The sequence below is a fragment of the Rhinolophus sinicus genome, linkage group LG05, assembly GCF_036562045.2.
Source record: "Rhinolophus sinicus isolate RSC01 linkage group LG05, ASM3656204v1, whole genome shotgun sequence".
Taxonomy (NCBI): domain Eukaryota; kingdom Metazoa; phylum Chordata; class Mammalia; order Chiroptera; family Rhinolophidae; genus Rhinolophus; species Rhinolophus sinicus.
The window spans coordinates 169,347,958-169,374,843 of NC_133755.1; the positions used below are offsets into that span (position 1 = coordinate 169,347,958).

The following is a 26,886-nucleotide window of genomic DNA, read 5'->3' on the forward strand; positions in this document are numbered from 1 at the left end:
GGCAAAGTTCCACACCTTTAGAGAACCTTGTACTTAAAAGGTGCTTGAAAAAAAGAAAAGGCTGATTGTAGCTACAGCGCTCACACTGGAAATAGACTAAAAATGGTCCTTTAAGATCTTTCGGGGGAGTAAGTAAGAATCTTTTCAAGGAAGAAACTGGCAGAGAAATACGGACATTTTGGACAGGGACAGAAAAATGCCGTAGTGTTTTGGACACCACGAAAGCGCTAGGCTGTTCAAATAAATATTTTACATTGTGAGAAATGTCTGAGTATTAAACACTTTTTTTCTAGAGGAAATAAAACAAATATTTCTTTAAGAAGATAGAAAGAAGTCTCCCCTTCTCCCCCCAAGTTAAAGTGTCTTTGGCTCTGCTTCTAGGATTTCTAGGAAAGTGCAATTAAAATAAAATCGAAACAACAAAACCCTTGCAGCATTTAGACTTTTGTTTTTTCAAGCGTTGGAGAAAACTCTGAGCCCGACACTTTTTCCAAGTCTCATAGCTGCGAGTTCCGAGGCTTCTAGCACATCTCCCGCACACTCTCGGGACGATTCCGGTCTCCGGCACGGGTCACCTCAGTTAGCTCAGCCGCGGGACTCCAAGGGGGTGTGTCCCCAGCCCGCAGCGACGGGACACCCACCTCCGCCGCGGGCCCACCTGCTGCCCTGGGCGGCCCCGGCCCGGAGGAGGCCCGGCGGCCGCAGCATCTCGCCGTGGGCCCGCCCCCGCCGGAGCGCGAGGCCCCCACCCCGCAAGGCGCCGCGACCACCCCGCAAGTCCCGCCGTCCGCTTCCGGACGGGCCGAGCTGACGGGAGCTCGAGTTCCTCTCCTTTCAGCTCAACTTGTTATCGGCCGCCGAGACCGGGAAAACCCTGCACTTTCTCCACACGCATGCAATCCCCCTCCAAAGTATGTGTGGCCGGGACAAAAAATAAAATACAATCCCGGGCCGTTAGCGCCAGCGCCTCCCCTCGCACTGGCCGGGCGACGGCCCGCACCACGCCGCGGCCCTGGGCAGCCTTCTTCCTTCAGCCTCCGCAAGACAGGCGCGGAGTCTGCGAGTGTCGGGGGAGGGGTGCAGGGCGGAGAAAGAGCATCCCCGCGCCGCCGCCGCTGCCGCTGCCGCCGCCGCCGCCGCTCCCCCGCCGCACGGCTGGGGGAGGCCTCGTCACAGCCGCCGCCTCAGCAGCGGCGGCAGATCTCGCGGTGTTTGCCGGCGGCCGCGCCGCCATATTGTGTGACAGTATTTTGATTTGCACTGGGTTGGCAGAGCCTCGGCGAGAGCGAGCGAGAGCTGGGGGGGTGGGGGGAGGGCAGGCGAGCGCAAGGGGGGTGGGGGCAGAGGGAGGTAGGGAGGCCGAGCGAGCCCGAGCCGAGGAGCGGGGAGCGGCGACGCCACCCAGCCATCGTTTTTGATCTGCAGCAGCCGCCGGCGGGGCGACCCAGCCCGACCCCCTCCCCTCCCCCTCAGCCACGAGCGGCGGCGGCGACGGCCGGAGGGAGTTGGCGGCGGCGGCCGATCGGAGGGGCTGAGCGGGGAGGGAGGGAGGGCTGAGGTGTCCCCCCTGCCGGGTGGAATCGGAGGCGGCGGCGGCGCTGGCGGCGGCCGTGGTGGTGGAGGCGGCAGCGGCGACGGTGGAGACGGCTGCCCTAGTGGGAGAGGCGGCGGCGGCGGCCGAGGAGGAGGAGGGGGAAGCGGCGGCGGCGGCGAAGGGTAAGCGGACAGCGCTGCCGGGCCTCGGCGGGATCCCCAGTCCCGGCTCTCCCCTCAGCTCCCCGCACCCCCCTCCGTCTGGAAGGGGCTCAGCCGATTCGCAAGGCCCTTGAGGGGCGTCCGCTTCTTCCTCTCACTCTTCCTCCCTCCGCCTCCTTCCTTCCCCCAGTGGCGAGGCAGAGAGGGAGGCCCCCCAAGTCCTCCAGACTGGGTGGGGGTGGGGAGCATCGGGCCGGGCCTGGACTCCGGGGAGTATGTGTGGAGGGGGAGGGGGAGATGCATTGGAGTCGGGCGCCCGGGAGAGCCCCGGGTGGGGGAGGGTGCCAGGGGGTGGGGAGGGCCCTGCCTGCACCGGTGCCCCCGGCCCGCCCCTCAGGCATGTGTGAGATGGGGTGAGGGGAGGAAAACCCTTTTTGGGGGAGCCGTGGTCTGGATAAAGACGACTTAGAGGCGAGGTGTTGGGGGGACCGAGAGAGTTATATGGGGGTCTAGGGGGGAAGGTCGTTGCCTTTCCAGTGTCGGGTTTCTGAAGCCTTCTTGAAGTGGGGAGCAAGCCCCGCTGTAACAGTGTGGGCCCTTAGATTTCACAAGATACTTCTGGTTTCCTGTCCGATCAGCTTCTAGCCCTTAGATTATGGTTGTGGCAGGGAGGCTGAGAGGGTCTGGGTTATTGCTGAACAGGTGACAGGTGTATCTTTCCTTGCTGATGCTGTGGGATGGCCCCGGCTGACATGTATACCAAAGTGTCAGAGGCCGTGTGAGTTTGTATTTATGTGTTTGGCCATGTTTCATTCCATATATAGTCTATTTGAGATGTTAGGTTTCCATTCTTCAAGTCAGCTTAATTGTTGTGGAGAAATTCTTCAAATGTTTCTGATAAGAGGGGTTTCCAGGAGAGCGGAGGGAATCTGCAGCTTCACAGGGGTTTCTCAAGTTCGGGAAATTCTAGTCCCCAGTGCGAGGGTGTTTTCAGTGCCTTTATTCATTGGAAAGTTCTTGAACACTAAGGTTGTATTCGAGGCAACAGTGAGGCAGTATAATTTTGCATCCATTTTGTCTGTTTTAGGTAAGTTTGTAAACTGGCGCATTTTAGGGTCAGGTTGATTCACGTATTTTATGAAAGGAATTAGTTTGTGCTTTAGCTCACTGAGAAGAGTGTTGCTCATTATGCAATTTCAGATTTGGCTGGGACTTTTGGTGGGCATGGAACAGAATTTTTGCTTTCAGTTTTTACACTACTACTGCTTATCGCACTCTTGGTACAGTAGCAGAGTATTGATACCTTTTAAAAACTACCCTTAAACTTTTTGTAACAGTGAAATCGTGAGTGATTTTAAACGCTGACAGTTTAAGACTTTAGGTTTTGAAACCATTGCATTCTGTAGTAAAGGAAGACATGCTTTTCATCTCGTTGTATGCCTTGGCTGAGCACTTAAATTAGAAACAATGAGAGGAATTGTCAGATAAATGAGCTACAAATTAAATTAGGGCCAAGTTATGTAGTTTTAAAAGGATCCTACAGCTTTTTAAGACGTGTATGGAACAAATGTATTGAATGATGGTACTATCAGTGTGTTAACAGGAAATAGAACAAAAATTCCAGTGATTCAGAACTTCGTTGGGGGTTTTTCCCCTTAAAATCTACTCAGGTTTTAATAGAGGGTGCTTACGATTTAAATCTTTAAAGGATCAACTGGAAGTTGAATGTGTTAATTAGATGAGTAAGTCATCCACTGAATGTACTCCATTATTTCATTTTTCTCTTGGGTGCATAGAATAACTTTTCCTGAGTTTAAAAGTATTCTCAAAGGACACAGATGAAATGTAAGCTTTCAGCCCTCTTTAGTGAACTGTCACTTAGTAGAACCTGTGCTTTTGTGATTCATTAAGTGGGTAAGTGATCAGAGTCTCATCTGATACAGATTTCCTGAAAAATAAATTTTGACTTGAATCATTCCCATTTGATTGAAATACTATCTATATTTGGTCCTCTCTTTAGTGGAAAGAAGTGCTTGCCTTCAGCTGAGGATGTTGTTTAAAGCTTGCATACCAATTACTACATATCATGAAATGAGGAGGTGTTTAAACTCTGCAGTGTTAAGTAGGTACTTACTACCCAGATCCCCAATTATGCCATTATTGAGTATTGGTTCTTTAGTTTTAATAACTTACTACTCTTGGGTAAATGTCTTAACATGATTAGTCTTGTGTGTCTTGATAGAAATAAAAGATTATTCTACTTTTGTAGTTTTCCCTGTAAGGAAAATTCTTTTCTTAAAATTCTGTTTAGGATGAAATATACATATGTATCTATGATCATACTGCATTTTGAAAAATAGGTGTAATGTAGACCATTTACATGAAACTCATGAGTTTCATGCCAAAAATGTCTGTGAGGAATGTCTGAATAATCTAAAATAGCATTTTTTAGTTATATGAACTGATCAAGACTAAAAGATTATTTTTTAATGATCATTAACATACTCTAAGGGGGAATTTTGCCTTGTTACAGATGTTTTGAAAAAAAAGTTCCTGATAATCTTTAAGATATGTGAAGATCAAAAATAAAACTGTAATTCAGAAAGGCTTCAATTCCATTATATCTCTACCTGGCCAAGCTCACATGACCCAGAGGGGAACAATAGTAGCACTTTTCCCATGTTTAAGTCATCTTTATTTGTTCCATCTAAGATCGGGACTCTGTAATAGAAGGATTATGAGGTAATAACAGGCAAATGTGACGATTAGGGCAAAACAATAATAAGGTGGAGAAGATAGGGGATGAGATATTGGTAGAGGATTAGATGAACAGTTTTAGGCAGCTAGGAATTTGGAGATGTGGGTAGTGATGGCTGCCAAGCAAAGTGATCATGCTGAACTGTACCAAGGAAATTTGCTCTGAATCTTTTGATAGACTCTGACAGTCTGTATATGTCATCTTATTTTAAATCCTCTGTATTAAGGTGGTAAGGATTTGAAGACACTGAAATTATATGAAATTTGACTGTATATGTTACTTACTTCTGGATCGTATTTCCAGAATTACTATTTTAACATTTCATCTTTTATGATTCTGTTCCTAAAAAATCAAGGACACTTGCTAAATCACTAAGCTTAAAGACCTGAGTAAGTACTTTTAGGGGTAGCCAGTACTGTACTTTTTACATTCTCTTTAGTTATGTAGTAAACTTGACTATGATCTTGATAGAGTCAGATTAAGAATGGCTGTCTTTTTCTTTGTTTTCTAAGTATTCCATCCCTCAAAACACCATGTTTAGTATTAAGTAGTACTTCTAGCTGGCTACATTAAAGTTATGTATTTCACTTAGCCTTTTCAGTTGGATTTTTATTGACTCATTTTACAAAATATGCTTAGTTTCTAATTTCTTAATCCTCAGAAAAGAATGAACTACTGCTAAAAGCACTGTAAGTGTCAGCTAATACGTTGGTGTTTCAGAAGGAGATCCATGTCAGAATTGCCACAAAGTAGAATCATGGATATATATTCATAAAAGATCTTTATGAAAATTGATTACAGTTTTGGCATTTAAAAGTACATTTGTTCAAAATTTATGTATATAGACCCTCTTATCGCCTGACGATGCTTGATAAATGAGGCTTTGCTGAATGTGTCTTTCTGATTTGCCTCTTTTAACATTCTTAATGTAAAACTTTACTAAGAAATTCTATTGTATTTCAAATCATCTATTCCAGTTTAACATTTTGTATCAAAGGAGTGATAAATTTCTTTTGACCTTTAATACCTTAATGTTAATCTTTTTGGTGTTTCCTATATAATAAAAAGGAAAAAAATTAATATTTACTGAATGCCTATTGGGTACCCAACATTCATTAAGTTTACAAATATTCATTGAGCATTTACTATATACCAGGAACCTTTGAAATGCTAGAGAGGCAGCAGTGAATAACGGACAAAATTTCTGTCCTTGTCTAGTTCACATTTTAGTAGTGGAAGACATAATAAGTAAGTAACATGTGGTATGTCTGGGAGAAGAAACTACTGTGTTGAAAAATAAATCAGAAGGGGAATGGGGAGTAGACATTGCATACAGAGGGTGCCAAAAAAATGTATACACATTTTAAGAAAGGAAAACTGTATTAAAATTCTAATACTCAATATATACCGATAACAAAAGATGAATACAAGTCACGTTTGCCTTCTGCAATCACAAGAGATGCTCAGAGTGGTTACCATCAGCATCCAGACACTTCTGATTATGGCGAACTACTGCTTGAGCAACGTTGACCAAAGTGTCCACTTGTATACATTTTTTTGGCACCCCCGATATTTGCTCTTTTGAAAACTGAATAATCAATATTATCCTTGATTTCAAAAACAAAACTATCCCATACATAAATTTTTTCTTTGATTAAGAATACACTTCATAACTTGAGAGCAGGATTATATTTGTACTTAAGAGTTACAGAGTTTCAATTAATAGCTGCTTTGTAGCACAATAGAAAATTTGGAGTTTACTATCCTGGTTTTGACACATCTTTGTGATTTGGGGCCAATTACAATTTCTTAGCTTCTCTGAGCTTGTTTTCTTCTCTGTAAAATGAATGATAATACTACAAGGATGTTGTGATGATAAATTATACATTATATGTAAATTATCTAATATACAGAAGGGTCTCAGTAAATTGCAACTTTTTGTACACTGCCTATCTGGTTCTGTAAGACATAGTTGAAGTTGTTGGCTCTCCCAAGAAGTTTTCATAGCTATGGAACATTATTTAATATACATTTCATTTGAACAACTAAAGCAGTTTTGTCTGCAACCTTAAAAAGGCAACTGTAACTTATAGTCACTAGTACTTTCTCGGAGTTTATACATGAAACTGAAATCTTTCTTTTTCTGGTGAAGGAATATTGTGATACATCTTGTCATACAGGTTGATGACAACTAGACACAAATATTGTTTAAGATTCCAATTCATGGAAATATTTGTAAAACATTTAGCACAGTGCCTGGGATATTGTAAATATTCAACAAATGTTTGCTTTTGTTATTGCTTATTACTCCTTTATTATGTGAAGATGGGTAATTCAAAGTATTAAGGAAAACTTTACAAAGTTAAAAGAAAATACTGCAAATTGTGAATTAGCTTTTCTTTTTTTTAGAAAAGAATGGAATAGCCAATCAAATTGCAATAGTTGTTTTTCACTTTTCAATTGGGAGATCACTAAACTGAGTTTCTCAAGGACAGACCATGTCTTATTTTCTTTTCAGCCTTGACTTCACCATCTCTTCAGTGCCTAGTCTGTAGTTAGGAGCTCAAAAAATACTGTGTGTGATAATTTTTCTATGTATCACAACTCTTTTTGGTGGTAGGTACCTTCTGAGTCTGAAAAGTAGCTGCACTGGACATGTCTTTGAATCTCTGATTTTAAACACAGACTAAGATGACATGCAAAGTCTTCTTAATACCATTTTTTTAATCTACCCAAAAATTTAAAAAACATCCTAGAAATTGAAAGGAAGAAATCAGTTATTTGCAGCCAGATTAGTATTCATTAACCTATTCACTGTGAGTTGACATTGAAATGAATAGCAGTTTTAAAAAGCAGAGTAGAAAAAATAATTCAGGCATAATTATATGCTCTTACTGTTAAAAAGACAAGTTTATTTTGTCTCTTTAAGGCAGTTTCAATTAAAGTGTAGGTTTACACTGACCTTTAATATCTTAATGTTACCCTTTTTAGTATTAGCAGAATTAAGCACATCACAAGTTTGCTGCCTATCAGTTTGCTAGCCAGACAGGCCGAAGATATTGCTTGTTTTATTAGTATAGAGCCAATGGCAATTGAGTGGAAAGATTTTCCATCCCTTATCAGTGAGAGAAAACACCTAGCAATACAAACAAAAACCTGAAATCAGCATCTTGACCTTGCAAAACATGGTTCTCACACCAGGCAAGTTTTGTTTAGTCAGAGAAATCAACAAAAACAATTCTGATATGAACTGGGGGAATTGGAGTAGAAGAGGAAGTTTCCCTAGATTTTAATTCTCTTAGCAACTGAAGAAAATACTGCTTTTGATTTTGAGTTACTCTTTCTGTCAACTTGCGACCTGTACTTCTCTAACTAAATATCTTAATTTTACCATGTTGGGAGTCAGTGAAGTATGTATAATAAGAAAAGACCGGGGCTTTAAAGTCAGATGAGCCCAAGTTCAAATCTGAGCTCTATTGCTGACTGTAGTTCTTGGTCTCAGGCTAATCACTCAAACTCTTTGAGCCTAAGACGTTTCTTTAGAAAAACACATACCATGTTTCCCCGAAAATAAGACCTAGCCAGACAATCAGCTCTAATGCATCTTTTGAAACAAAAATTCATATAAGACCTGGTCTTATTTTACTATAATATAAGACCGAGTCTAATATAATATAATATATAATATAATACTGGGTCTTATATTAATTTTTGCTCCAAAAGACGCATTAGAGCTGATTGTCTGGCTAGGTCTTATTTTCGGGGAAACACGGTATGTATACTTCACACTTAACTCTGCATGATAGTTTTAACTGCATTCATTATCTGCGTTTCTTATGTTAGCTAGTGCTGTACCTACCTGGAATCTAGTAGGCATCAATAAGTAGTAGTCAAAATATAAAGTACGCATATCCTATGCTGCAGTTTTTGTCCCCTTTAACTTGTTTATATTGGCTTCATTTTTGAGCACCTTCAGTTATAAGCTTAATTTTTAAAAGTACTCATCTTTCAAATAGAACAAGGTGGATTCTTGTTCTAGTTAATTAGATATCTGTAGATTAAATAATGGGAAGTGATTTAATTGGGATTTTGCTTTTTAGGTTTTTCATTCAGGGTACCTGTTCACTTCATTTTTCCTCAGCAAATAGAATGAAAAGGAATTAATTTATATACTGTTTAATTTACTGGAACTCTTTAGACCAAGGATGAAAGAAACAAAATATTACTATGGGTTTTTTTAATCACAAAAGAAACATGCAAATTATTAATTATTCCTAGTTCCTGTGAAAAACCCCACATTTTCAATTTGAAAGTAGTCCACAATGCATAATTTAATTCTTTTGTGTGAAAATCATTAGAAAATTGGCATGGATCAGATTTTGAAAACACATCAAATATGAGGTTAAACTTTAGGTTGGTGCAAAAGTAATTGCAGTTCAAAAGGTTAAAAATAATGGCAAAAACCGCAATTACTTTTGCACCAACCTACTATAAAATGTGCCACTTTATCTGTATAAAAAGATCTTTATACATTTTCTGTTTTAACTTGCTAATTAATATTTTTCCATTTCAACAATGCTCTTCTATGTCCATATTTCACATTCAAAAGGGATATAGTGCTAAATTTCCCAGTATTTATTACTAGATTAACTGATTTTTTACTGTGATTTTTTTTCCCCCCCAAAATGTATCTTAATCCATTGAGTAAACTGATGTGATTGTTGCAGAGTATTTTACTCTACTAATTACTATGAAGTGCTATTTGTATAAATAATAATTTAACATATTAATAACCCAATTTGTTTATTGATTACTCAGTAAATGTCAGACCTCTTCCTGTTATTATAGTAATACAAATAACTTACTACTGAAATGTAAATCCAGTTGTTGTGGTTAATGTTGAAACAGTTTTAAAAATGGCTTCCATTTTAATAAGTATGTTTAGAATATTTCATAGTGTATATGGGAAATCTCTAATACTAGAGGTAATACTCGTTAGTCTTCCACATGTGCAGTTTTTGTGCAGTTAGAAACACAAATAGTGATGGAGATCCAGCCATTAGTCAGATAAATGATTTATTATTGCAGAAAGTGTTCTGAGATACATATTGGTCTTGTCAGTCTTGTTTTATTGAAGAATAGTGATGCTATTAGGAAAGGCGACATGTAGTGTGAGTGACTACATGCACATACACAAAAGTTTCAGTTTTGTTTTCATGAAATGCCATTATTTTGAAACCCTAACATATTTTCATATCCTTTCAGATTGGTCACTTAATGACAGTAATAATCAGTTCAGCAAGTTAATTTTGCTTTTTTGCCATTTGCAACAGTTTGTCTTATATGCTGCAATTAAACCAATAATCGTATAAATGTTTGAATTGAAGAAACCTCCCTTTAAAAATTAATATTCAAGTCTATAGTATACAGATAGATACTTGCTTTCATATTCTGTCTTTTATACTTTGCTTTTATACTAGCAGCTCCTGGTCATAGTTTTTTATTGGTGCTAAGTCATCGTTAGAAAATAGTTATAGAGAATTTTACAGTATAGGTAAGAAAACTTGCTTTTTAAAAGGAATTCAAAACAGAGTATGTATTATTCCGTTTTAATCCATTGAGCACAAATTGTGGTATAGTTGCTTGGTTAATTTTTAAAAGGCAGTTAGTGACCTGATAAACATGGACATCTATTCTTTGGAAGTTAAGCAGATGTATGTAGGCATTACAGTTAAGCAGTTGCTAAAATTGAAGGAAAAAAGTAGTACTTAAGGATATATCTAAGGGATCATTGTCTAACAAAAGTTGGTGGAAATACAGGTATTGTATTAAGGGTAACTTGCTGTTTACCTTGTTACTAGCATATACCTGAACTGTACTTGACTAAGTACTATTTGCCACTTCACGATGATTTTCTAAAGAAAAGGAAAAACAAACACGTGTACATGGGGAATTACAAAAAAATTCCCATTTCCACATAGACGGTTCTGCTTTTTTACATATAAAAATGTATTGAAATGTATTGGTTGAGCTTGCTTTTTTCTTTTCTGTTTTTGCTTTTTTGAGATTTTCCTGGCTGAGATGATTGGTTGGCCTCATTCTCTTTATGAGATTTTCCCCTTATGAACAATGGCATGAATGTACGGGATCACTGTTCCGAGCCGTTGCTGTAGCTCTGCTAGTGGAACAAGAAGTACTTTGGGGGGAAGGTAACTAGTTCATGGGAAAATTGAACTGGTGATCTTAGCCAAACCAAGCCACAGGATTAGAACTTCAACTTTTATAGGATATCACATCATCAAAAGAATAATAAGAAAAGTCCGTAGAATTTGTTTCACATGTCTTCTATGACCCACCTGTGCAAAATAGCTGGCTAACCCAAGAAGTCTTGCCTGACTCATTCTTCCACTATGTCTCATCTCTACATTTTTTATTAGTCAATCTAATTCACTGATCCAATAGTTTTGAGTTCCTACTGTGTGCCAGGTACTATATACTAGGTGACGAGGATGGAGAGATGAGTAGGATCAGTTCTTGCCCTCAAAAGGCATATACATATGATGCTGTTTTGTAACGAATGCAGTGACAGAACACGTAAGGAATCTGCAGGAGGGAGTGCCTGGTTCAGTGAGGGATGAAGGGATATGAGAGGGAAGTCTTCCAAGGAAAAGTGATGCTTGACGTGAGTGTGTGTCAGACGGACAAGGAAGAGAAGTCCAAGTTGGGAGAAGAGAGGCCATTTCAGTCAGAACAACATGCGTAAAGGATGGCGGTAGGAAAGTCCATGTGTATTCAGTAACTGAGTAATTCCACGGTGCATTGGGCACCAGCGGTGGGTTATTAGGAAGTGAGGTGGAAAATCAGAAGACAGAGCATGAAGATATTTGTATGCTTTGTAAAGTAGATTTGACTTTACCCTATAAATGATGGAAGGTAAGTGCTTAAATTAACATTGTAGAAAGATCTCTGGCTGCAGTGTAGAGAATATTTAGAAAAGAGCCAGGCTTGGGAAGGAGTGGCAGATACTTGAAAGTTGATAAGGAGCTGAATTAGGGCTGTGATTAAGAAGAGTAGGTGATGAATTTAAGAATACTGAGTATGAAGTAAAGCAAGGTAAGGATCACACAGGCCCCGGCCTGAGTACCTGGGTGCGTAGTCTAGTGCCTGCCATTCACAAATACAAGAACATACTGGGGCAGTAACCAATGAGGAAGATATTTGCTGGTTTTCAGGTTTCTGTGGAGAGAGAGAGGGAAAGGAGACATCACTTCTCTGATTAGATGACATTTGAACAGGTACCTGAATGAAGTTGATCAAGGGAAAGAGCTTTCTAAATGGAGGCAAAGCACTTGCAGAGGCCTTTATGTGGGAGCATGCTTGCCATGTTCCCAGAGCAAGAAGGCCAGTGTAGTTGGCACTGAGAGAGAGGGAGAAGGGTACATGAGAGCCAAATACGCGCTTTTCACGTAGCACATTTAGGTTGTAGTAAGGACTTCAGATTTTATTCAGGGGGAGAGGAAGCCACTAAGGGGTTTTAAGACATTAATCTATTTGCCTTTTTTTGGTCACTTCTTACAGCATGATTTATTTGTTGGCGGTTTGTGTGTATAGTTCTATATTATTTATTATGTGTATAGATTTGTAACCATCACAGTCAGGATATAGAACTAGAATTGTTCCATCACCACAAAAAATTCCTCTATATTACCCCTAGATCGATGTTCTTCCACTTACGATGGGGTTACAGTTCAATAAACCCATCGTAAGTTGAAAATATCATTAAGTCAAAAACATATTCAATACACCTAACCTACCAAATTTTAGCTTAGCCTGGCCTACCTGAAACATGCTCAGATCACTTACATTAGTTACAGTTGGACAATTATGTTGAGTTTCATCTCAAGAGCCTGCCTCTTCTCTCCAGAAGCAAGAGACAAAGATAGGTGTTTTGTAGGCGTGATGGGATGCGAAAGCACAGAACACTGATAACACGTGCACGGTAGAACTTTGGGCACTACCCTCCCCGTAGCTTGCTGCCGCTGCCCAGCATCATGAGGCAGTGTCGTTCCACCTGTCACTAGCACAAGAAAATATCAAAATTCAAAATTTGAAGTACAGTTTCTACTGAATGCAGGTCGCTTTCACACCATCATAAAGTTAAGATATCATTAAGTCGAACCTTAGTAAGTCAGGGACCGTCTATATAGACATACTTTTTCCACCATCATTAACCCCTGGCAACCACTGATCTGTCTATTGCTATAATTTTGGTGCTTGGAGAGTGTATTCTGTAAATGGAATTATACATTATGTTATCTTCTGAGATTGGCTTTTTTTCACTCAGCTTTATGCCCTTAAGGTCTATCCAATTTGTTGTATCAATAGTTCATTCCATTTTAATGCTAAGAAGTATACCATTTTATGGACGTACCACAATGTGTTGAATCATTGACTGATTGAAGACTTTTGGGTTTCCGTGTGGGGCGATAAAAATTACACTGCTGTGAATAGTTTTGTACAGGTTTTTATGTGAAAATACATTTTTTAAAAATCCCTAGAAGTGCAGTTGCTGGGTTGTGATAAATGTGTTTAACTTTATAAGAAGCTATCGCTTTTCCAGAGTGGCTGCACCATTTTACATTCTCACTGGCAGCCTATGTGAGATCCAGTTTCTCTGGAGGCATCCTTGCCAGTATTTGGTATTGTGAATACTTGTTATTTCAATGATTCTAACAGGTGTGTAGTGACAGCTCATCATAGCATTAATTTGCATTTCCCTAATGGCTAATGATATTGAACATATTTTCATGTGCTTCTTTGGTGTCTATATATTCTAGTGGTGAAGTGTCCAGGTCTTTTGCTCATATTCTAATGGGATTGTTTTCTTCTTGTTGAATTTAGTGAGTTCTTTACATATTCTGTATACAAATTCTTGACTGAGTATGTGATTTGCAGATAGTTTCTTCTGGTCTGCAGCTTATCTTTTTAACCTTTTAACAGGGACTTTTGCAGATCAAAAAAAAAAGTTAATTTTGATAAAGTCTAATAATTTACTCATTTTTTTTGTTTATGGATTATGCCTTTGTCAAGTCAAGTCTTAAGAACTTTGTGCTTAACTTAGGTCACAAATATTTTTCTCCTGTTTCTTATAAAACTTTTCTAAAAACTTTATATCTTGCATATGCAAATCAATAATCATTTAACTTAACTGTTATACAAAGGTGTGAAGTTTAGATCAAGGTTCATTTTTTGTCTATGGATGTCCACTTGCTGCAACACCGTTTGTTGTAAAAAATCATCCTTCCTCCATTGAATTGCTTTGCACCTTTATCAGAAATCAGATGTCTGTACTTGAGGATCTGTTTCTGAATTCTCTATTCTGTTGCTTTGAGGCTATTCTTCCACCAGTACTCTCTTGATGACTGTAGCTATATAGTAAGTCTTAAAATCAGGTAGTGAAATTCCTCCAGCTTAATTCTCCTTTTTCAGAATTGTTTCAACTATTCCAGTTCCTTTCCATGTAAAATTTAGAATCTACCAGAAAATCCTGCTGGGATTTTGATAGGAACTGCATTAAACCCATAGATCAATTTGGGGAAAATTGGCGGGTTTTTTGTTTTTGTTTTTGGTGTCTTTCAATCCATGAACGCAGCATATCTCCTTATATTTAGGTGATCTTTGATATCTGTCATCAGCATTTGTGGTTCACAACACACAAATCTTAAACATTTTTTGTTTGTTTGTTTTTAGATTTATACCTAGATACAGTTTTTGGAGCAATTGTAAGTGCTATTGTGTTTTTAATTTTGGTTTCCTGTTGTTCATTGCTAGTTTATAGCAATATGGCTGATTTCTGTGAGTTGACCCTGTACCCTAAGACCTTGCTAAGCTAAACCATTCTAGGAGTTCTTTGGTAGATTTCATGGGTTTTTCTCATGTGTCTCTGAATACAGATAATTTTATTTCTTCCTTTCCAATCCATATGCCTTGTATTTCCTTTTCTTGCCTTGCTGCTCTGGCTAGTATTTCCAGTACTATGTTTAATAGGAGTGGTGAAATCAGACAAGCTTGTCTTGTTCCTGATTTGAGGGGGAATGCATTCAGTCTTTCACCATTAAGTATATGTTAGCTGTAGGTTATCTATCTATATGTTAGCTGTTTATCAAGTTGTGAAAGTTCCCTCTCTATTCGTAGTTTAAAAGTTTTTATCATGACTGCATATTGAATTTTGTCAAATGCTTTTCCTACATTAAGTGACATTGTCATATGGTTTTCTTTTTAAACTGTTAACTGATGGTAACTTTATTTTTTAAAGATTTATTCTCGCTGCTCTGTGTAGAATAAACTATGGGAGTGGGGCAAAAATGTAAGCAAGGAAACCATATTGGACATTATTGCAGTAATCCACATGAGAGAAGATGATAGTGGCTTGGACCACATAGTAACAGGAAAGGGTGAGAAGAGGTCAGATTTTGGATATGGATCAAACCCTGTATAAGCAGGAATTGCTGATGAATTGGATCTGAGGCATAAAAGGGAAGTCAAGGATGACTCCAAGATTTGGGGCCCAAACAGTTGAAAATACAGTCACTGTTGACAGAGTTAGGGAAGACGGTGAAGTAGCAAGTTTGGGCTGGGCAATCAAGAATTTGGTTTTGGGCATGTTAACTTTGAAAGGCCTATTAGACATATAACGAAAAATACCAAGTAGGCGATTTGATATATGAAATAGAATTCCAGCAAGAGATTCAGGCTAGAAATAGAAATTTCAGTGTCATCAATTGAGTTGGTATATGAGAAATTATAGTGATACTTATTAAAAACTATACCTGTAATCTTTTTATTTTCACTGTACTGTGATTTAAGGTTTATTAGCAAAGCCATATTCTAGCATGTAAAGAACATTGTGAAAATTGGTTATGTTTATTAACATACTATTGTATATCTGATATTAAGGGCACCCGAAATTACGTGATTGGGAGACAGTTTGGGAGATATATATTATAATATGTACTTAACCATACTTATTTTATAGGTAGATGGCTGTGTCTTAACATGTATCTTAATCATTTTCAGAGCTTTCTCCTACATTTTTGTAAAATGAAGTAGCTCTATGCAGTATTGTGAGAAGGGTTTGATACTGTTATTAGGTATCTGAATGTTTTTCTGTGACAACATTTCTCTTGTAGATAAAACAGACAGGACAGCCAGAGAGATAGATCAAAAACAAAAATTAAGAACAGGAATGCAAAATAGCTAGCAAGGAGAGACTTACTTACATTTCTGACTTAATAGCTGGAAATCAGAAAAGGGAGAAGGTGAGCTTCAGTTTACAGAATTGGTAAAAAGGCAGATCTTCTGAGTTCCATTCAGATATGTTTACTTCATATTAAGGTATTCTGGCAAATATTTTTTAAATGCCACGATCTTTTCTGTTGTTACTGATAAACTCTAATGATATTTCTTTCTTGGTAATTTGTACAAAGTTCTGACAATTAAGTTCACGAACTTGTTGCAACGATATTGCTAGCCTTTTTTGATATCAGAGGGATTATTCATTATGAATTTGTACCAACTGTTCAAAGAGTTATGCAAGTTTACTATTTGGAAGTACTGAGAAGGCTATATGAAAAAGTTAGACAACCTGAACTTTTCACCAACAATTCGTGGCTCTTGCATCACGACAATGCACCAGCTCACACAGCACTGTCTGTGAGGGAGTTTTAGCCAGTAAACAAATAACTGTGTTGGAACACCCTCCCTACTCACCTGCTCTGGCCCCCCATGACTTCTTTCTTTACCCAAAGATAAAGGAAATATTGAAAGGAAGACATTTTGATGACATTCAGGGACATGAAGGGTAATATGATGACAGCTCTGATGGCCATTCCAGAAAAAGAGTTCCAGAATTGCTTTGAAGGGTGGACTAGGTGCTGGCGGCGGTGCATAATTTCCCAAGGGGAGTACTTCGAAGGTGACCGTAGTGATATTCAGCAATAAGCACTTTTTCTAGGATGAGTTCGCGAACTTAATTGTCTGAAATCATATCTCTAGCTTTTTGTTTTATTTCCCTTATCAAAGGGTTTACCATATTATATTATAATAAATATTCTGTTTACTTTTCAGTTTCTCCCACAAAACATAAGTTTTTACAATGTTAGTACAATGTCTTGGCACTTAAGCTCTCTGTAAATATTTGTGAATGAATGAGTGAACACACACACACACACACACACACACAGCTAATGTTTAAAGCTAGTAAACTTACTTGCTTTTGAAAGTAAATGAGTTTTTGAGATTCCAGAGTGTGGGTTATGGTCAAATGTTTTTGAGTACCTATGCTTTCGAACAAACATTGCACTACTATGGATTTATGTAAAATCATCTAAACTTTGTCCCAGACTTTTTATATCAGATGGAGCACACATTGCAAAATAGTAGGCTGAGCTTGGAGTTTTAGTCCATAGTAGCGTGTCTCATAGGAAATTTCCTGTGCTCATTTAAAAAGAAAGTAACATTAATCTGTCTGCCTTCTGCCTACGGTAAGGCCTCCCTATTTCCAGGTAGAGGTATAGGCCAAGTTTTTTACCAGTAATAATTATACTTTAAAAAGCATTTTGGTATACCTTTTGTCCTTTGAGCTTTACAAGGCTAAAATATCCTGAGCTTTTACTGTTCCAATGCAGATTTAAGCACCAGGAGAAGTTATTTTTGAAAGGTACAGTATTTTATTTTCAGATCCATAGTGTGTTTGTATGTGTATGTATATGTGTGTAAGTATATATCTGTATATTGTGTTAGTCCATGACCGATTAATAAAATTTATAGGAAAAGTGGCTTTTTCTGGTCTTCTTGACACCAACATAGTAAGAATGTGGATTGTTTAGTGCTCTGTTTTAGGAATCATGGGGACTAAGGGGGGGAGGGTGCTCTATAAAATATTGCTCCTCTCTGGGAGAGAACAATGTGTAGTCCGCTGAGTCTGACAGAGATACCTACCTCCCATGATTATTGGGAGCATTAAATGAGTGAATGCATTATCAGTCTTGGCCCAGTGCCTAGCACATAATAAATTCTTAATCAGTATTAGCTCTTCTTAGGGAACCTTCTGCTATGAAAAACATGAAACTGTGTGATATTGTTACACCTCTTTTCATTTGGCTCTCTTGCTCCCATTATTGCCTATATTTTATCTAGTTTTTCTGATCCCTTTGTAGTAAGTTCTTGTTCTTCAAGTCTTCTCTTTTCCTGTCTGACCTCTTTTCCGTTATTCCCGAGGTCAGTGTCAGCACCTTCCTCTGAAACTCAGTACAGTATAATTCTACAAAATCTCTTAACCTCTTGAGGAGAAACATCCAGCTCTAGTTTTAGGAGCTATAAAGTTTGTTACCACTGTGAAATACAGCTTAGAAAGGCCTGGGAATGGAATAAGCCATCAGATAAGAGATTATTGTGTTACTGTCATTGTCCAGGTAACAGATACCTGCACAAGGACATGTGAGAATAGAGAAGGGGATGAATGCAAAAATATTTCTGGGAATAATAGTGGAACTTTGCCATTGATTGTATATGGTGAGGAAAAGGAGATTGACTATCCTGAGATTTCTAGCTTCAGAATCATGTTCTGTTATTAATAACAGAGATACATTATTGGGTGGGGGGAGCAGTGAGTTGAGTTTTGGACAAGATGAGTTTGGGATGCTAACGTGGCATTGTCAAGCTCTCAGTTTACTTGTTCCAGCCTCACCCGCCCACCCCCTCTTCCCTTTCACTCACTTACCCTCTGAATTCCATCGCTATTAGTCTAAGAACTTCACTTTGGGTCTCATAATCAACAGTAAAAATTGAAATGTATACCAAGCAGTCCCTTCTTTCCTACCCACATTCCCATTATCCTGTTTTGCATCCTTCCCTCCATTGAAAAAGATTACTTAGAATATTTACCACCATCACTACTACCACCCCACCCTACCTCTGGGATATTGATAGATAAATTTTTATACTTTATATGAAATAAATGAAGCAACTTGGCATACCCCTTTAAAGAAAAACAAAACTTTATGAAACGTTTGTGATTAAAATCTTAATCAGTCAATGAGTAAATAACACCTCACTCATTTAGTATCATTAGGCAACAAATATTCTGCATAAGATAACTGAAACTTATCCCCAAAATCTGTTTCTTTTAGATTTTATATGGAGAGATTTTTATATTTATATATCCATCTCTCTATATATACATTCTATGTAGATTTTATATATACATATCTTAATAGCTATGTAGATTTTATATATATATATATATCATAATATCTGTGTAGATTTTACATCTATATATCTTAATAGCTCCAAATCTATTTTTATAATATTTTATATGATTTATTGCCTTCTGAAATAGAGAACATCCCCCCGACCCATACTTAACCTTTTCTGAAAGATAGAAATGGTTTTTTGCTTTCAGAGCTTCAGAGAATCAGGAGCCCCAGGTTCTAGTCCAAGGTGTGACAGTAAATTCCTGTGTGAGACATTTTGCATTTTTACTCCTAAATCCGTGGAATCTGAACTAGGACCTGGCATGTAGTAGGTGCTTAGCAAATATTTTTGGAATGAATCATTGTTTTATGCCTACTTTAGTACCCCTTTCTGGATTTGTTACTTGGAATTTATTACTGCCTAGTAAATTAGCTTCTGAGTTTTTAATATAATGGGAGTATCTAGGTTCTGATTGAGGTGAAGTATTAAGTTTAATTTACAATGTATGTTTTAGCTGGTTGGTGGAAACTTTGGCCTTTTCTTATTGTATTTTCTGGTACTTGAAGTTGCCAAACAAACAATATTCTAATACTTGGTTTACTGGGAGTAGGTTATTGCATACATTCTATATGCCTATGTTATGTATAGGCAGTGTCCTAAATACAAGCTTATAGCCCAGGTGCTCAGGGATCTTATGCCCAAGATGAAGAGACACAGAAGTGGAACTGTAAGAGAATAATTAAATGTTGAATCGTGAGGCAAGGATCCACAGGTACATTAGGAGTTCTGAGAATAAAGAGATCTATAGAGGCTGAAGCAGTAGAAAAAGGATTCAAGAAGGAAATGAAACTCAAATTGGTTTTGAAAGGGTAGTTAAGATTTTGATAAACATCAAGGTGGAAAAATGACATTGTAAATAAGGAAGGGCAATAGCATTGTCCAGAAAGAAAGTGGGGTTGAACATGTTCAGACAAGCCTGCCTGGATTTTTATGGTGAGGATGCTAGTGAGAAATGGAAGGACGTGGATTTAGTGGAATTCTACTCTAGGCTCCATGACCCCTAGAGGGGGCTGAGGATAGAATTTAGAGGAATCCATGCATTTAGGTGAGGGAGAAAAATCACTAACAATAACCTCTACTGAAACTTGGCATTTCTTTCTATAACCGTAGTAGTAGAAGTAGAAGTAGTAGTAGTGCCTATGACTTTATTATTAATACAAAAAGCAGGTATTTTCTTACTAATTTACTATTGTGGGTATTTCTGAATATAATGCAGATTGCTACTTCAAAATTATAGTAGTTATTAGACCCGTGCTACATTTTATTGTGTTGAGTGTTAGTAAAAGTGTTACTGTGTTGTGCTAATATATCACAAACATGGATTTTAAAAACACTTGGTAACTGTTGCGATATAATTGGTTTTCTCTGTAATTATGTATTTTACGCATCTAAAACCATTCATATTTTTTTAATTGACTATATTTCAGTAAAATTGGCTCTTTGTAATCCTATGTACTGTGTTTTATGCATTTAAAACCATTCTGAGTAGGAATCTGTAGCTTTTTCCTGACTGCCTAAGGAGTTCATGGTACCAGATTTTGTGAAACCAATCTGGAGAAGCCCTTGAAAACCATACCAGTGAGTTTTAGTTGAAATGATAAGCAGGGGAGGAGCCTAGTAAATTTTTAATTTGTTTGTTTTAATTACAGAATAAATATGTTAATTTAGAAATTTTTAAAATTTCATTACTTTTTGAAAAGAGGGAGGACCTCTTTTTAGTTTACATCTCTAGATACACTAAGGTTTCAAAGGTAGCAGGAACTCGTCTGTAATCCCACAATCACCTTTTGTTACCTCTTATTGTGTATCTTCCAGTTCATTAAGTTCTTGTGCAAGGCAGTGAAATATTTAAAGTGGTTACATAGGAGTGTTTCCTAATCTGCTATCCTGTACTTGATAGGTCAAGTGAGAAGCCCTTGGTAGTGGGGGGAGGTAAGCTACGGGGCCTGTAGATGTTGGTTGGCTGGGATAGTGGGGTAGCAGGAGGAGTGGGGTAGGCCTGGCAGTTCTCAGTGGTGTTTGGAAAGGACTCACAGGACTTGGTGAATAGTGGAGCTGAAATGCACGGAGCGGTGTAAGGGAAAGAAATGTAAGCATAGGGCGCAAAATTAGGATTCTGGGAATAATTTGTACAGGTTCACAATACCTTATCTGAAACCCAGCGGCCAACTGTGTTTTGGAATTACGACTTTTTTAGTTAACATGGTATGTATATTGTATATAATATAATGCCCCCAGCAATGTCTGAGGCATCATCCCGTAATTAAACACTAATATTTCTGCAGTGAAACATGGAAATACAGTGAGTAGGCCACCAAAGCCTTCAGATAGCCTCATGTCAGTTCAAAGCAGATTTTTGCCACTACCAGGTGAGTTTTGACATGAAGCTTCATGCAAAAAGTATTTTCAGAACTTTTTAGATTTCAGTACCGTGAAAGGATTGTAGACTATATTGACTAGCATCCAGTGAGGAGAGTGTCAGTAATTTGTGTTTTAAGGAATGATCGTTAGGAAATGGGTAGGATTTGAAGGAGTTGAGAACAGTAAAGGAAGGCAAGAGAAGACTTGAGGTAACTTCAGTTTTCAGGCTAAAAAAGAGAATTGCTACTCCTGATTGAAGTAGGAAGTTGAGAAGGCCAGCTAGTTTGGGGAAGAGTTTAAGTTTAAACTTGCTTCACATGAGATTCCCTTTTATTTTTCATGTATTCCATATGGGTATGTAAGCTGAAAACTTCAGATGTATTGGAGTATAAAATTTCTTTCTAAAATGAGCTCTTGATTTTCAGAGCCTTCAGACTCTGATGTTGAGATATTTAAAGTGCTTCTGGGTTGGGAGCAGTTGGAAAGGTCTTGTGGGCCTGCTCAACTGGAAAACTCACCAAAAGGAGTGGAGTGAGGTACTTGTACCCGAACAGGATTCTTTTTTGTGTAGTTGAATCATTAATATGGCCACATTTTAATGATGCAGATATATTCAGAAGTAGTCATTGTTGCTGCAGCAGAGGTAGCTACTGACATGTTTTGAATGCTTACCACGTGCCGTGTACTGATCTAAGTGCTTTCCAGCAGGCATCCTGTTGGAATCTGTTTCTGCCTTGTAGATTGTGTCATGACATCAGCCTAGGTGGGAAGGATTAGCAGAGGTAGTGGTATGATTTTAGATTCCCACTTCACTTCAAAAATCTGGAATATAGATAATTAATGCATGAATATGTAGAATTGAGTAGGTTTTAACTATAGTGCTGTTCTGTGATTTTTTTTTTTAATCTACTTGGACAGACTTAATATGTTGATACTGTCATGTAAATAAAATGTCTTAGAAATAGGGACAAATCTTTCTTTAACACAAATTAAATAAGGTCCAGTAATTACACTTAAAATTAATTACTTCATATTTACTGTTTATAAATATGAATTTATTTTGTGATTCATAAGTTTAAAATAGGCAAATTTTATCTTAAACTTTTATTCAAATTCTGCTACCAACTTGTATGATTTGAACTTTGTTTTTCTTCTATTAGATAAGGGCTAGATAATCTATAAGGCTTCTTTCAATATCAAATTTTATAATTCTGAATGTTTGTGTTTCATCAAGTAGAATAGAAAGCTTAAACTACAATTTAAAGGAGGTTCTTCTTAGATTATGCTATAAGTGTAGATGAGATGCCAGAAAAAGTGAGACAATGAATGTCATAACTGCACCTGCATTCTTTTGACAAACAAGAAGACACATGGAAATAAGGATCCTGGGAAATTATAAGAATGTATAGTGGTGACGAGAAAAGTTTTCAAGGAGAGGATAATCGGTAATCATTAAGTTAGAATCAATCAAGTTAATCCAATATAGAGCAAGGAACCCTGGACCTAGAATTAGAAAGCCACAAATACATTTCTGCCCTACCTCTTCTGCTTATTGGGCGTTTTGATAATCAGTAAATTACTTAATATTCTGAACCCTGCAAAATGAGAGTAATAACTACCTAGCCTTCCTTGGTGGTTTTTCAAAAGGATCAAATGATATGATGAATTAGAAGTACCTAATAAAATTTAAAGATATTCTGTGAACCTGGTATTGCAAAGTGGTGGGTGAGGATCCTTACGAAGTTACTGGATTTGGTGATTTGAATAAAAGTACTCAGCAGAGAAGTTTGGCAAGGCATGACTGGTAAGAGATAAACAGCCAGGGACAGCATACTCATTCCTTCCATTGCTATTGCAGTGCTTTGTCTGCATGTTTGTGTTTCTTCCTGGATTAGGAGGAGGTAGAGGGGCAGGAACTGCAGCTCATTCTCTCTTTCCTCAGAGCCTTGAGTCAAGTAGCAATTTTAATAAATAGCTTTGTGAATGAGTACTCGCTAAACAAGTCTTAACTGGTAAGGGAAAATTTTGTGGTACGAGTGAGTGAGTGTATGGATGTTTAAGATGGTTAAGACTTAAACATGTTTGTAGGTTGAAGGGAGATATTGAAAAGAAGGGGCGTTGATTTCCTCGAGGAAATGTGAAAGAAAGGGATAGGATCTGGGGCCCAAATGAAGATGTTAATCTCAATAGTAAGAGACTGTTCCCGGCAAAAAGCACCAGAACCAAGAGGTTTTACCATTGAATTCTTTAAAACATCAAGCACCAGATAATTATTTCAGAACATAGAGGGGGAAAAAAGGAAAGCTTCCCAGTTATTTTTACAAAGTCAGCGTAACATGACAAAATATGAGCATGAAAGACGGTTACGTACCAGTCTCTTAAAAGTTGGTGCAAAAATACTGTAAAACTATCAAATGGAATCTAGCGTTACGTTAATAGGATAATACTATAACCAAGTAGGATTCACTCTAGGAAAATAATATGATAAATCTAATTAATTCGTATTAGTAGGTGAGAGGGTGGTTATGAATATCTTGAGGGATATCAAAAGAGGAACTCAACATTTATGTCTGATAAGAATTTTTAGTTAAACAAGAATAAATTAATATACCTAAGATTTGATATACCTCAGATGAGAAGTCAGTATTTTGTATGGTAATATACTAGAATTCCTATTTTAGTATTTAGTGAAATATGAAATTCCTCTTTAAAAAAGCATGAATCAAAAAAGGTCTGGCCAGCATTACCATTACATAACATTATATTGGGAATGGTGGCCAATGTAATTAGGAAAAAAAACAAAATAGGAGATGTAATTATTTGAAAGGAAGGCAAATTCATTATTTGTAAATGATACTGTATATGTGGAAAAGGCAAAAGAATCAACCGAAACATTATGAATAATGAGATTGCAGTATGATAGCTAAAGCGTGTCTTTTATTTTTTCTTTGTGGGGGGGATGGCATTTAAACTGAAAGCCTATCCATATAGGTTAATGAATGGGCGTCCTCATTCTTAAATTCCTTTTTTTTTTTTTTTTTTGCATTCTAGGGAATACACAAACTTAATTTAATCTTATCTCTATGTAAACTGCAGTCTATTTTGAATAAGACACTTTTCATGTTAATTTTTAAAAACTTCTGAAATAAAGTTGCAGCAGTGAATATATTTAGAGTGACTTTAAGGGAAAAAGGTTTTTTTTTAATTTCTTGTGGCTTGTGATACTTGCTCGATTACTTGGTAATGCCAGGGAAAGTGTAATCTGATCTTTGAGCCATATTTGGTAAATAATAATTTTGTGTGGAACCCACTGTTCTATCAGTAAGAGGGAAATTATTGCACAAATGTAAGGCTTTTTTTTTGCCGTTAAAGCATTTCCTGACTTAAAGACCCAAGTTATATGTTATATTGATTATTTTGTTTTTTAAAAAGCACCATGTTCCAGATCTATAACCTTTTAACAAGAGGTGTGTTGACAAAAGTATTTTCTACTTTACTTGGAGAAGAATTACATGTCTTCTTGTTTACCACTAATTCTCTTTATATCCTAAAAGTAAATTGCTATATATTTTTACTTCATCATCAGCTCTCAGAGCTGAGCTCTCTCACACATTTGCTTTGTAGTTGTTCTGAAATCAATGATGATAAGTTGTTCTGAAATCAGTGATGTGATAAGTTAATTAAAACTAAACCTTGTTACACAGCTCTTGCTTTAGTATATGTTAAAATGAAAACTTAAGTCTACACATATGCTTAGAACAAAAAAAAATGTGTTTCATTCTTTAGTGATGAAAAAAATGTATTGAATACCTACTGTATGCCATGTCATGACAGTGCAGAGAGATTGGGGGCGGTGTCCCATTTCATAGAAAGAAAACTTCTGCAGAGTTTTAGTCCCAGGCCGTACTGAAACCAGATTTGAACCTACATTTGTCTCTCCCAGATGTTTTTCACCTACAACATACCATCCTAAAAGATGGAACTATTACATTTTTCTTAAAAACTACTTTTATTTTTCTTTGTTGTGTTGCTAGTTACTAAAAATGCAGGGAGTTAAGTTCTTTGTATCCTTGTCTTCACTATTTTTTTAGTCCTGTTAAAATCCTCACAATCTGCCATCATTTGGCAGTAGCAGAGAATTCAGTTTATTTTGACTGCTGTGGGATTCGTTTCTTGGAGAAACGACTTAGGGTGCCAGCTCACCAAGCATAAGGACATTGTTTCCAGGCCCTAGTAATCTAATTAGTACAGCAGTCTACCAATTTTAATATCCTACCATCTCTGTAACTTTTGTAGTTGCAAGTTTGTTTCTTTAATATGGACCTAACAATTTTTTTAAATCATTGAATCTATTTTGGTAATGGAAACAAGAATTTCCAGTGTGGTTAAGAACCACATCTTATGAGCTGTTCTTTGCCTCCCTCTTTAAGAATTACCAAGTATTTTTTAAAATTGGAACTTGAAATTCAGTTCATTGCTTGGATGTATCTAAAGTATTTCTTAAGAAACCTCTGAGAATTGATTTTAGGATATTAGGGGAGCAGTTAGAAGACAATTGGAAATAAGATAGCAAAAGAGCAAAGCAAAATGACCTGAAAATGAGGACTTTACAATTCCAGTTTTACCATTGAAAATGGGTTTATTGTTGTTTTTCTCTTTCTGTTACACTCTGTGGTCTCATGTTGGACAGTCCGTTGCTAAAAGCCACTAGAGATTTCATAAAGGCTACTGTTTAAATTTCTAGAATTGGGAGTCCAGAATAGAGTTGGGTAGATTAAAACAAATACTTAACTAATGTAAATAGTGTCTTCTGGTAACTTATAATTTAAGAGATCCTTTTTCCACTTCAAAATATTTCATGTGAGAGACCTTGGGGACTACCTCACCGCTATTAGACCTCATAATGTTATCTGGTCACGTTTCTTGTTCTGCCTACCTCTAGTTTACTCTAGTTTCTCTTCTGCTTTCAAGGCTCCAGACCCAGTTCCTGGACCTGCCCTGGAAAAGAAGTATCCAGTAGAGATGAGCTCACTGCAGTTACTTAATTAAAAATTTGTAAGCTGCAAAAATGGCAATGGGCCAACCAAGAACAGCTACAATTTGAATTTTTCTATTTCCAGGTATGCTAAAGACCATGGCACCGGTCAAGCTTAGTCTCTGTAACTGCCTTACCATGAAACCTGTAATAACCGAAACTTTACTTTCAACACTTGTGGTCATCTTGCTTCAAAGTATAGTAGCATCCCTAACATCTAGGTAACTTGTGGCTAGTATTGACTTTAACATAACTTTTGCGTGAATATTTCTAATTTAACTTGTTTGCTAGTCGTAGCAAACTAATCCAAAAACAATTTAAGAAAAATAAATTTGAAATGCTATCGAGTTAAGCCCTGTAAGTGTACAAAAATTAGTCTGGTCTTTATTGAAAAGTAAACATTAACAACAATAAAACTGTCTGCCTTTAGGAGGTTCACATATAATATAAGTAGTATAGGGAATTAAATAAATGAAACTGGCTCTCCATCCTGAGTTCCTCATTTGTTCTACACTATGAATGCTTTCACATAAAGAGTTAATACAGTCTTCAGTAATTGGAAGTCATAAGTAAGATTTCTGGATAGAACCGAATAATGTATTATATAATACTTTTACATGAAGAATTAAATTATATTTTAAACATAAGTATAACTAATATTTGCTATATTTTTACTTGATTGCTCGAAAGAGACCAGACAATATGTCACAAGTAGTTGGAATTA

General features: G+C 37.4%; 1 protein-coding gene across 5 annotated transcripts in view; it reads left to right on the forward strand.

Moving 5' to 3' along the window:
• Positions 1-1,330: 1,330 nt before the first annotated feature.
• TAB2 (TGF-beta activated kinase 1 (MAP3K7) binding protein 2) overlaps positions 1,331-26,886 on the forward strand; it is a 77,313-nt gene continuing 51,757 nt past the window's right edge. Inside the window, exons 1-2 of one of the 5 annotated variants that reach the window (XM_074333696.1) lie at positions 1,331-1,716; positions 26,099-26,247. The gene's annotated coding sequence lies outside the window, so the exon portion shown is untranslated. The remainder of the gene's footprint in view (positions 1,717-26,098; positions 26,248-26,886) is intronic. The other 4 variants (XM_019746946.2, XM_019746944.2, XM_019746945.2 and 1 more) reach the window with 4 other exon arrangements.